This window comes from Schistocerca piceifrons, chromosome 1, assembly GCF_021461385.2.
Source record: "Schistocerca piceifrons isolate TAMUIC-IGC-003096 chromosome 1, iqSchPice1.1, whole genome shotgun sequence".
NCBI classification, from domain to species: Eukaryota; Metazoa; Arthropoda; class Insecta; order Orthoptera; family Acrididae; genus Schistocerca; species Schistocerca piceifrons.
In genome coordinates this window covers 196,745,635-196,757,887 of record NC_060138.1, presented here as the reverse complement: position 1 = coordinate 196,757,887, position 12,253 = coordinate 196,745,635, and the positions used below count along the sequence as shown (strand labels likewise).

The 12,253-nt window shown below is 43.5% G+C and overlaps 1 protein-coding gene across 10 annotated transcripts in view; it reads right to left on the bottom strand.

The window, feature by feature from the left end:
• Nucleotides 1-7,088, bottom strand: part of LOC124716572 — a 214,865-nt gene extending 207,777 nt beyond the window's left edge. For 7 of the 10 annotated variants that reach the window (XM_047243185.1, XM_047243186.1, XM_047243187.1 and 4 more), the window contains exon 1: nt 6,947-7,081. The gene's annotated coding sequence lies outside the window, so the exon portion shown is untranslated. Of the gene's footprint in view, nt 1-6,946 lie in introns of all 10 variants that reach the window. The other 3 variants (XM_047243201.1, XM_047243192.1, XM_047243194.1) reach the window with 3 other exon arrangements.
• Between the last annotated feature and the right edge of the window lie 5,165 nt (nt 7,089-12,253).

Here is a 12,253-nt window from a genome sequence, read left to right as displayed (position 1 = left end):
ACCAGAGTTTTGAATTTTCTTCAACGGTACTCTATTGTCTGCCAGTCATTACTACTTGTTCCTGCACTTGTGGAAATAAATAAAATAAAATAGGAATAAAAAAAAGACATCTACTAAGTCAGCGCCACGAGAAATCCGATGATGTCAATTGCAGTGCAGGTATAGTAAGATATAAGATTTCTTATGGAAGTGGAATGTGTAAGTTGGTAGCCCGTTATAGCAAGTGGTGGTGGAAATTGAACTAAAAAGGCGATTAAGGGATAGGTGCTCATGAAATGTGAAAACATTTTTAAAAATTACACTTAAGTTTCCAGAATGAGATTTTCACTCTGCAGCGGAGTGTGCGCCGATATGAAACTTCCTGGCAGATTAAAACTGTGTGCCGGACCGAGTCTCAAACTCGTGACCTTTGGCTTTTGCGGGCAAGTGCTCTACCGTCTGAGCTACCCAATCATGACTCACAAGCCGTCCCCACAGCCGTACTTCTCCCATTACCTCCTCTCCTACCTGCTTAAGTTTGTTTCTATGAACAATAGCATTTTTAAAAAATAAATGAAAAACTACGCCGCAGACAACCCTTACCCCTCGGGCGAACGATGTCCGGCTGTCACTCCGCCATGACTCGCGATGTTCAACAATACTCGAATGACGACACGACACGAAGACCGTTGCGTGGTAACGAATAAATAGATCGGTTGTTCCACTCGTTTGTTCTACGAGGTGTTGCTAGGTTTCACTTCTTTAAGCAGTAAATTTCGGAGAATACAACTACCATGAAACTCATTGACAATTTCGCCAGCAGCGCGAGACAAAATCTGACGCAGAAGAATATGCTTTACAACACGGCGAAATTTGCAAAAATAGGTCACTAAGGAAATGTACGATGTAACGGCTACTGTGACATCACTTCTTGGTACGTATATTGAATTTAATTTCTTAATAACGTTATTGTTTATCGTTCATTCGTTGGTTCCGAGACAAATTATGTTTTTATTTGGTCATGACAAACAAAATCTTGTCTCTCCTATTCTGATGAAAATTTTACTATTTCGTCGATCTATTGATCTTTTCACGATAATATGTTTATTTTCATTCCGGTACAGTTGTAGAACCTTTTTTTGCGACAATAGACTTTTTTATCTTTCTTAAACACGTTTCTCTGTACTTGTAATTAACATTTCTTATCCCGATGCAATAAATTTTGTTAAATATTTACTGCTTTATTTAAGCTACAGAACATGGACGAGCATTATCACATTATAGTCGCCATGGTGTTTACGTAGCCTGACGCATGTTGATTCAATACGTCATTGGTCAAATGGACGGCTAGTATCGCAGTTACAATTTGATCCATCACAAAGGAAGTATTTGACGATCCGTCTTTGTGGATGAGATAAGATTTCTAATATATTCGTTGTGGAGTAATAGTAGAGATGAAAAAGCAAATCATATATTTATCACTGGTTAGTGTGAAAACCATACAAATAGCAAGAGTGATAGTTATCGATTCATGCGGTATCTGACGAAGTCCTAAAAATTCGAAAACCGATTCATAAATGAATAAATTGCAGAAATATAACACCAGTATTGTGCCTTTCTCCTCTAAATATGAAATTGTTCTACTTAGGAAAAAAGGAGAAATACATGCGCAAAAATAAATTATTTGCAAGGAGAAGATCAGTTATTACTATAACGTTTTGAAATTATTTAATAGGATCCTAGGGGGAATATGAACTAAGCTGCTGGAAAAGAACGCCACTGACGTACATAAGAGACGTTGAGCAAGCACTGAAAGGCGCAAAACTAAAAATGTCGACGAATTTGGGTCCTTCATCAGAGGACTGATATAAAGGGGTGTATTTTAGAATGCCCGTTCACCGCCTTTGGTAAATGATGTAATTTTTTCTCACCATACTTTCTAGAAATACATGTTTTATTAGTGTAAAGTAGTATTTCTGCCTCCCAACAATTTCAAACGTTAGTGCATAATCCAGAATTACGAAGGCATTTTACAGATTATGAAAATTTTGTTAATTTTTTTTCATTACATGTGGTGTGAGCTGAAATTAAGTTTATTGTGTTTCTTCATGTACGCTGTATAATCGTTGAGAAAGTAGACTCGTATTAAGGAATAGCAGCACTCAAATCGCCATCCAACAATGTCGACTTCCCAGGTTTTCCTTTCGAACTGTAGCCTGTATCTTACACCATCCGTGCCCCACTAAATTTGTCATCTACTTCTGTTTCGTCCTTACTTGTAAGCTTTGCTTCACATATTTGTAAAACGTAGCTTACGTTTGTGAAACCGATCAGTAAAACGAAACTTCGGTCTGCAACAAAGTTGAAAAAGCAGTCAGGAAAGTCTCCCAGCCTACACAATGTTCAGATAACTTCCGGGGAAGCAGCCGGGTGATGTCGTCGACAGTCACGTAAATGTCAACAGCTGATCAACCTGACGTTTCCTTGGCATTTTCAAGGCAAAACTGCAGCAAGTAACCTCTGTGAAAGTGAATTCTAAACCGCGGTTTTGAGAGCAATTACGGAAAGATAACACACACACACACACACACACACACACACACACACACACACACACACACACACACACAAACGTATACGGTAGCCCCGCACAGCCAAACGCGACTGGCACCAGAAGATATCCGTAGTGAAAATTAGTAAACAACGGCTGAGGTAACATTAAATCTGTCCTCCTGTTTTTTTGGCAAGGGAGAGAGCATGATACCACGCACAATTTAAGCAAAAACCTCCATCTCTATTTACAAGGTTACTTGCCAATTTAATCGCAACTGCTCCCTTAATGATACTATCCCAGTAGCTAGAAGTGCATGCTAGAATATCCGTATTGTTATGTTCCATAGAATGACCAGTGCCAAGGCAATGTTCTGCTCTGTCGCTGTATTTCAGATGAACAAGTTGCACTTGAGGCGGCCGTCCTTTTATCTCCTATTGTTTAGATGACTGGGTACAGGCGTAGGAGTGTCGCCTTAAGACGGTGGCCATATGGTTGAAAGTCGAGTGCGGACAGCGGCCTTAGAGGGTGGTGGCGGGAGCGCGAGACACTTGGCAGAGCATCGTAGTGTCGGGGAGGGGGAGTTGTGACGGTAAATGAGAAGGCCTTGGTTTTTGGCAGTTTGTGATTGTACATCGAGAAGAACGCACGTTCGACTACCAGCCCCTCTGCTCTCTGCAGTCTTTTAGGTCGACAATTTTGCCCCAGTACATGTGCTGCATTATGACCTGTTCATTATGTTTGCTGTTTTTTTCACAACAATTTCGAAGTGTAACTAGAACTGTGATGCATTTTTCCCATCAGTTGTGGTAGTGCGTATTGGCTTCAATTACCTGGGCTGCAAGATGGTTTTTGACCAGGCATCTGTAGCGAACTCTGACGTCAAACAGTGATAGATACTCTACACTTACAGGTAATACACTGTTTAAACTCCTCTCAGTGCAACACCAGCATCTTGTCAGTTGAACGTGTTTCCCACCAAAAACAATAAAGACAGTACCTTACACCCCTGCCTTTTTCCTGCCAGCTTGTAGGTGTAGGGTAAAGTTTGAGTGTGTCTGCCGGTAGTTTCGAGTGGTATTGCGAAATTTTTTTCCCAGCAGGATAACACCAGTTGTATGGTATCGTCAGTTTTTGGCTGTATTACGCCGGCCGGGGTAGCCGAGCGGTTCTAGGCGCTACAGTCTGGAACCGCGGGACCGCTACGGTCGCAGGTTCGAATCCTGCCTCGGGCATGGACGTGTGTGATGTCCTTACGTTAGTTAGGTTTAAGTAGTTCTACGTTCTAGGGGACTGATGACCTCAGAAGTTAAGTTCCATAGTGCTCAGAGCCATTTGAACCATTTTTGAGCTGTGTTGCATTTTTATACCGCCCTTGTGTAGCGCTATGCATATAGTTGTATAATTAGGGCCGATCTTTGTAATTAATTACGTAATTAGGATCGATCTTTGCGTCAGTTTCCTGACCAAAATAAATAAAGTACACTAATTTAAATTTCCTCTCCCACATCTGAACAGTTTTCATGTGTTAAGGGGTGCTCTTGGGCTTTCCATCCAGGAGCACCAGGGTTCGAATCCCGGACGGGGCATCGAGATTTATAATTTACCATCAATTCCAAGCCCCTCAGGTGGTTTAATTGTGTTAAGGGCGTACACTTAGGATTTCAGTCTGAGAGGACCAGGGTTCGAGTCCAAGAAAGGATACCGCCAATTTTAATTTCCCGCCAATTCCTCGGTGGGGGGGGGGGGGGCGGGAGGTATGTCAGCACAGCTCTGGGACAAAAGAGATTCCTACCAAATTTCGAAATTCCCGCCAAAATTCGAATTTCCCGGCGGACTTCCTGCCTTACCCTGGGAGCATCTCCAGCAAGATTCGTCGTATGTGCGAAAATATGATGTGAAACGTATTTTCTGACCTCCATCTAAAATTAGGTCCTTTTATGATGATCTTGGTTTACATAAGGCGAATGTCTACCGTATTGCAGTTGTGACATGTCATACATTTGTCAGACTGTCAGGACCGTGGAGCACGAGTACCGGTGCACTGAATATAAACATTACACACTGTTACAACAGCTGAACAAATCTGCGATTCCCGACTGTTGTCCTGTCACCGGACATCCTATGGAATACAACAACACCGAAATTCTGGCATGCACTTCCAGCCATTGGGACAGTGTTATTATAGAAGTAGCTGAAATTAAACTAGCAAGTACCCTCTTATACAGAGACGAAGGTAGGTTTTTGTTTAAATTCTGTTTGGAATTTCGCTCCCCCCTTGTGAAAAAAAACAGAAGGACAGAGTTGATGGACATGTTGTTTACTAATTTTCTCTAACGATAACTTCTGACATCGGTAATCTTTGGTTCTGAGATGGTGGGATGGTGCTAGTGTTTGTAGTGTGTGTGTGTGTGTGTGTGTGTGTGTGTGTGTGTGTGTGTGTATTATCTTTCCAAGAATTTCTCTGTAAACCGAAGTTTTAAATTCACTTGCACAGCGCTTACTTGCTGCAGTTTTCCATTGAAAATGACAGGGTTTTCACTTGTCGAAATATCGGCGTTGTCGACGACGTCACCTGGCTCCATTCCTGTAGGTGTTGTGGACACTCAGGAAAGCTACTTAACAGAGTATATTTTCGACCCACGGCTTTGGAATGAGTATAAAGTAGCACAAGCCTATAAACCATGAAGCTACATTATTCCTGGAAATACGTATATTTTCTAACTTGACGGAAGTCATCTCTCAACATATACCTGTCGTCCAAAGCACTCCTCTAAACCTATTTTATTTTACAATATTTATGTTAGCTTTTTTTTCTGCAACGTACCACGTAATTTTCAATCTATCAGTTATGTCCACAACTATAATAAAAAAAATAAGTATGCCAACTTATTCATGACAGTTCATTTCAAGAATGCCTTTGTTGGTTGTCTTCATTCACGTCTTATGTGACGAATATTTCGGATGACATACGTCATTAACAGTTCTTATGCCTTTCTCTATGCGTAACAGGTCCCTAAACACAGAGAAAGCGATAGGAGCCTATTACTACATTTTGAGCAAATTATCAACAGTCCTTCTTTTCACATAGGCAACAGAAATAAAAACACGAGCTAGACATACATATTAAGAAAATTTGGTCCAAAACCCAGTTACCAGTTCCAGCCATGATTTTCTGTCGAAAATCAAAATCAGAAACAAGATAGCGCACATAACTGACATATTTTATTCCCCTTTCTACAAATAACAGTTCAGTACGGTACGGTTTAAAATAACCGAGGGCTTCTCAAATAGATAGCTAGAAACAATAAATCAAAAACATAAACATAAACGTTTGAAACTTCCTGGCAGATTAAAACTGTGTGCCAGACCGAGACTCGAACTCGGGACCTTCGCCTTTGCTAGAGCACTTGCCCGCGAAAGGCAAAGGTCCCGAGTTCGAGTCTCGGTCCGGCACGCAGTTTTAATCTGCCAGGAAGTTTCATATCAGCGCACACTACGCTGTAGAGTGAAAATTTCATTCTATAAATATAAACGTTTCTTTGATCATTTGACACTTTGGACATTGCGTTGTCAAACCTTGAAGCGCTTCCCGAAAAATTATTAGTACTCAGAACATTAAAAAATACTAAAGCTTCACGTACAACAAAAATGTAGCAGTGAATTTTGTTACTGGTGGAAGTTTTTGGAATTGGAAAATCCGTTTTATCCAATGAGCAACTGACTGGTATGTCGTTTTCCCATAGTAACATTGTCACGTGCAGTTTCTCGGATGCACCGTCTTGCTGACTGGTACTGCTGAGAGAGAACGAATGAATTAGAATCTATAAATAACCGTAAGAAAGCTTCATTCGACTTTTGCCAAGAAAACCGTACTGCAATTTGAGAAGACTGTGTCTGTTCCTCGATAAGGTAACGCACTACATCCCCAGAGAATTCGAACCATACCGGTACGTGAAATACAGTACCGTCTTAGTTAATTATTGCAACGGGTCGCGACAGACGGAAGATTCTTCTGCCAGCTGATATTCAATGTAGTCCAATAGCCACTCGCTGATGTCGAGAAAAGTGAACCACAGAAACGAACGGTTGTGATATTCGTAACATTTTATGCAACAGAAAACACATGACAAGGTCACTGTCAATTTTAAGCAAACTGTCGTCCATATGGCCGTTATGGATCTACGTGACAGCCTAAAGACGGATCAAGATCGCATTCACTTCAGTATTTTATGTTTTGGAACATGCTACTGCTGCACACTGAGAGGACGGAAATAACACTGTAACGTAATATTTGTTTCTGTATATGGGCACCACACATGCAGCGCAGTCAGAGGTAGCAGCTGGAGCTGCCTGTCATTCAGCGATGTCAACGTGAGGTGTAGGTGGTGGTGGCGGCGGCAGTGCGGTACTTACTTGTGAAGTAACGCGAAGTAATCCCGCTGTGAGCAGCTGTCCCTGGCGTGGGATAAAGAGAAAAGTAGACTGCGGAATGCACGCGGGCACTGGGCGAGTAGCAAGTGGAGCGCTCCCAACCCCCGAATTAACCTGGCGCCGGGATGCGAGCCAATGGCGTTCTGGCCTCGCCAGAGAGCCCTGCCGCGGCATCTGCCGGTCACACAGTTGTCGCAGCCGCGCGGCGCGGGGCAGCGCAGAAAAAATCCGCGCGCGACACCTGCTGCGCGCCCACGACACTTTCCCACACGGGGAACCCCTCTCCCACCCGCCGCCTAGCAGCGGCTTGCCAGACACAGGCTATGTGTTGCTGATTTGGGTACGTTCGTGACGTCGATGTTGTCACTAACCCGGTCTACGCGCTACGATTCGTGAGCACCAGTATCCCTATAGGCCTACATGATGTGTGAAATTTAGTACGGAACTCCCGCCTGTTGCAGCAACAATGGCTGTAACCCAATGTAGCGTAGCGTCGAACTGGCCTTGGAATCAGATACTGGTACGCCATTCCATACTGCTTCAGTATCACGCTAGAGTTCATCTGTCGTGCTAGCGCTTGAGATGTGCTCTTCTCTTCGCAGCATATAACCGGATGGTTTCGATGGTTTAGAGATATGGAAAGCATGCTGCCCAAGAGGAAGGTCGAACGACATCAGTATCGCGGCGCGTGGCGACAGCCTTGGCAATATGCGGTCTTGCATTATCGTGCTGAAAGATATCGCCATGGAGGCCACGAAGATAGGACACAGCTGCTGGCCATAATACACTACTAGCCATTAAAATTACTACACCAAGAAGAAATGCAGATGATAAACGGGTATTGGCTCTGAGCATTATGGGACTTAACATCTATGGTCAACAGTCCCCTAGAACTTAGAACTACTTAAACCTAACTAACCTAAGGACATCACACAACACCCAGTCATCACGAGGCAGAGAAAATCCCTGACCCCGCCGGGAATCGAACCCGGGAACCCGGGCGTGGTAAACGGGAATTCATTGGACAAATATAATATACTAGAACTGACATGTGATTACATTTTCATGCAATTTGGATGCATCGATCCTGAGAAATCAGTACCCAGAACAACTACTTCTGCCCGTAATAACGGCTTTGATACGCCTGGGCATTGAGTCAAACAGACTTGGATGGCGTGTACAGGTACAGCTGCCCATGCTACTTCAACACTGGCGTATTGTGACAAGACGTTATCAATTAGTGAGAGATCTGGAGAACGTGCTGCCCAGGGCATCAGTCGAACATTTTCTGTATCCAGAAGGGCCCGTACAGGACCTGCAACATGCGGTCGTGCTTTATCCTACAGAAATATAGGGTTTCGCAGGGATCGAATGAAGGGTAGAGCCACGGGTCGTAACACATCTGAAATGTAACGTCCACTGTTCAAAGTGCCGTCAATGCGAACAAGAGGTGACCGAGACGTGCAACCAGTGGCACCCCATACCATCACGACGGGTGATACGCCAGTATGGCGATGACGAATACACGCTTCTAATGTGCGTTCACCGCCATGTCGCCAAACACGGATGCGACCATCATGATGCTGTAAACAGAACCTGGATTCATCCGTAAAAATGACGTTTTGCCATTCGTGCATCCAGGTTCGTCGTTGAGCACACCATCACAGGCGCTCGTTTCTGTGATGCAGCGTCAAGGGTAACCGCAGTCATGGTCTCCTAGCTGATAGTCCATGCTGCTGCAAACGTCGTCGAACTGTTGACGCAGATGATTGTTGTCTTGCAAACGTCCCCATCTGTTGACTCGGGGATCGAGACGTGGCTGCACGATCCGTTACAGCCATGCGGATAAGATGCCTGTCATCACGACTGCTAGTGATACGAGGCCGTTGGGATGCAGCACGGCGTTCCGTATTACCCTCCTGAACCCACCGATTCCATATTCTGCTAACAGTCACTGGATCTCGAGCAACGCGAGCAGCAGTGTCGCGATACCATAAACCGCAATCGCGATAGATCACAATCCGACCTTTATCAAAGTCGGAAACGTGATGGTACGCATTTCTCGTCCTTAACGAGGCATCACAACAGCGTTTCACCAGGCAACGCCGGTCAACTGTTGTTTGTGTATGAGAAATTGGTTGGAAACTTTCCTGACGTCAGCACGTTGTAGGTGTCGCCACCGGCGCCAACCTTGTGTGAATGCTCTGAAAAGCTAATCATTTGCATATCACAGCAACTTCTTGCTGTCGGTTAAATTTCGCGTCTGTAGCACGTCATCTTCGTGGTGTAGCAATTTTAATGGCCAGTAGTGTAGAATACTGAGCTTACAAACTCTTCCAACAACACCAATGCAAGTATACACAGATGCAAGGTTCAAAAACGTACAAAAATATACCGGGCGAGGTTGCGCAGTTGTTAGCACACTGGACGCGCATTCAGGAGGACGTCGGTTCAAACCTGCCATATTGATTTAGGTTTTCCTTGATTTCCCTAAGTCTCTTCAATCTAATGCCGGGATAGTTCCATCGAAATGTCACGGCTGATTTCCTTTCCTAATCCGAGCTTGCGCTCCGTCTCTAATGACCGCTTTGTCGACGGGACGTTAAACACTAATCTCCTCCTTCCCCTCCTCCGTACAAAAATAATAAAAATCGAAGATGTCAAAATAGGCAAAAAATGTTCATACCATATGCAATTACATTAACTCAAGCGGCATTTGCTAATGTCGAACATCAAGAAATGCTTATGGTAGATCAGGTGCAACAAGCTTTCACTCGCACAGCCAGAAGCAAAACGTACCAGCGCCAGAGCGGCATGTGAAGCACAATGCCATCTGGTGAAAACACCAGTACAGAGTGAAATTTAATAAAAGTTGTACGTCAAGATTACCAACAATTACAAAAGTGAAGCTCAAAGACATGAACTGTGTGAGAGATGACAGCAACTATTACACGCGTGAAAATTACATGATATTAAAAAATAAACTCGAAATTGCGACAAACGTCACCGGACGTTTGGTGTTATAAACGGTGACCGCAAAGAGCGTACAATTTCAACTGAAGAAATTATCAAAAACATAAAAAAACTCTTGTTCCACGGACCTGCCGGCCGGAGTGGTCGAGCAGTTCTAGGTGCTACAGTCTGGAACCGCGAGACCACTGCGGTCGCAGGTTCGAATCCTGCCTCGGGCGTGGATGTGTGTGATGTCCTTCGGTTAGTTAGGTTTAAGTAGTTCTAAGTTCTAGGGGACTGATGACCTCAGATGTTGTCCCATAGTGCTCAGAGCCATTTGAACCATTCCACTGACCTGCTCATTAAGGAATCTGTCATGGAAGCGCCGTCTAAGGACGAAAATTTCTAGGTCTTACAAAATATCGAAATAAACACCTTTATTCTCATAATGAAGAATCTGTAACTTGTTTTCGATTTCACGAAGCTGATGACTGCACTGACGTAAATGAGCTCCTGGTGCACTACCACAGCTAGGGTAATAGTGTTCACTATGTCGCGTTCTGAACTCCCTCCCAATCTGTCTGATGTAAAACTTGCCACAAGCCCCACACATAGACTCCCCTCTCCCCCTCTCCCCCTTCCCCCCCCCCCCCCCCCCCAAATTGCAAAACTCATCAAGAGGCTGCTCTACACTATGTCGGAGGAGTTTCCCCAGTTTGTTAGCAGCATTAAAACCTACCACTACATTATGCTTTTTAAACTCATTACTGATCTTTAGAGAGGATGGGCCAACCATCAGTTGGCCTTCCGATCCCGTACATCCTCTAGGGCAACGTTTCTCAACCTTTCAGTTTCGCGACCCAATGTTCAATGACAATAATTTTCGTTCCTCCCCCCAGCCTTTTCCCATATGTATTGAGTGTATTTTACACTAAGGCTATAAAGTTGAAAACCTTAAAATTACCGATAATAATTAAATTTATTGCTATTTCGCAACACAGATCAGCTACATTGACAAAACCAGAATATACGGCCCTCCACTGCTCTTTGTCCAACAAATAGCGCACGAAAGTACTCCCGAAAGTCTCTCATCTGCCGAAGAAGTCTTCAGAAACCTCACGGCAATTGGCGAAGTCAAAGGACAATTTAGTAATAAACCTCTGTTTGAATTTTGGTCAGGGGTGTGTAGATAAGTTATACGCACTGAAAGCAAGAGCATTTAGCGTACTACTACAATTTTGAACATCCTACTTTTGCAAAACCTGATTTTCTGCGTTGGCTGCTTTGAAGACAATTTTAGAAGCCAGCTAATGTAGAGAAAGAACTCAGAGCGTCTATTTATAGCATTAAACCCTCGTTCGAAAAATTCTGTTCTGCAAGCCAGGCCTAAGAGAGTCATTAACAATTTCAAAACTTGTGTTTAGTTTAGTACTGCAAAGTTAATTACGAAATGCGTTGTGCAGTACTGATGCGGTCCTATTTAATAAATGCATTATACCAGCGTAATTGTGAATTTCAAATTTTTCTTATGTCTGAATCTATTTTTCCTTTCTTTTATTTCAGTAAATTAATCAATTTATGAATTCATTTTTTTTCTTTCAAATAAGCTCGGGGCCCCCGTTTAGTATTATCATACTGCTCTAGGCGGACGCGCCCCACAGACTGAGAACCGCTGTTCTAGGGCACTAGTCGTGTGGGGTCGTTGGTCCCGCATTTCACTGAATATAGCCCTCCTGTACCCATCGTTTCCACATTCGCTTGACAGCAGTGGGATCCGCCCGATACGAGCAGCGATATCGTGGAACGATAAACCGAGGTCACGATAGAGCACCATCCTGTCGCTGTAAATTTCGGACACCTCAGATGGACCCTGTCAGACAATATCTTCTTTTTGTCTTCTTCAAGTGTGAGTAAATACTTCCTAACATTTAAATTTAGATAATATGTTAACATATTTCTCTTTTTCAGAAACGAGTTTCTAGCTGTTGCCGGTCCGCGTTTTATATCCTTCCTACTTCGACCAATGTCGGCTATTTTGCTGCCGAAATAACATAACTCTCTGCTTCTTTCAATTCCTCATTTCCTAATGTAATTCCTTCAGCAAGCGCCTGATTCAATTCGACTACATTCCATCATTGTTTATGTACTTTTGTTGATGTTCATCTTATAACCTCTTTTTCGCTGTCCATTCCGTTCAAACACTCCTCCAAGTGCTATGCCATCTCTGACAGAATTTCAGCATCATTGGCAAATCACAGAGCTTTTATTTCTTCTACCTTAAATTTAATTTCCTTTCCAAGTTTGCCGGCCGCTTCAGTCCGCAACCGCGCTGGTGCT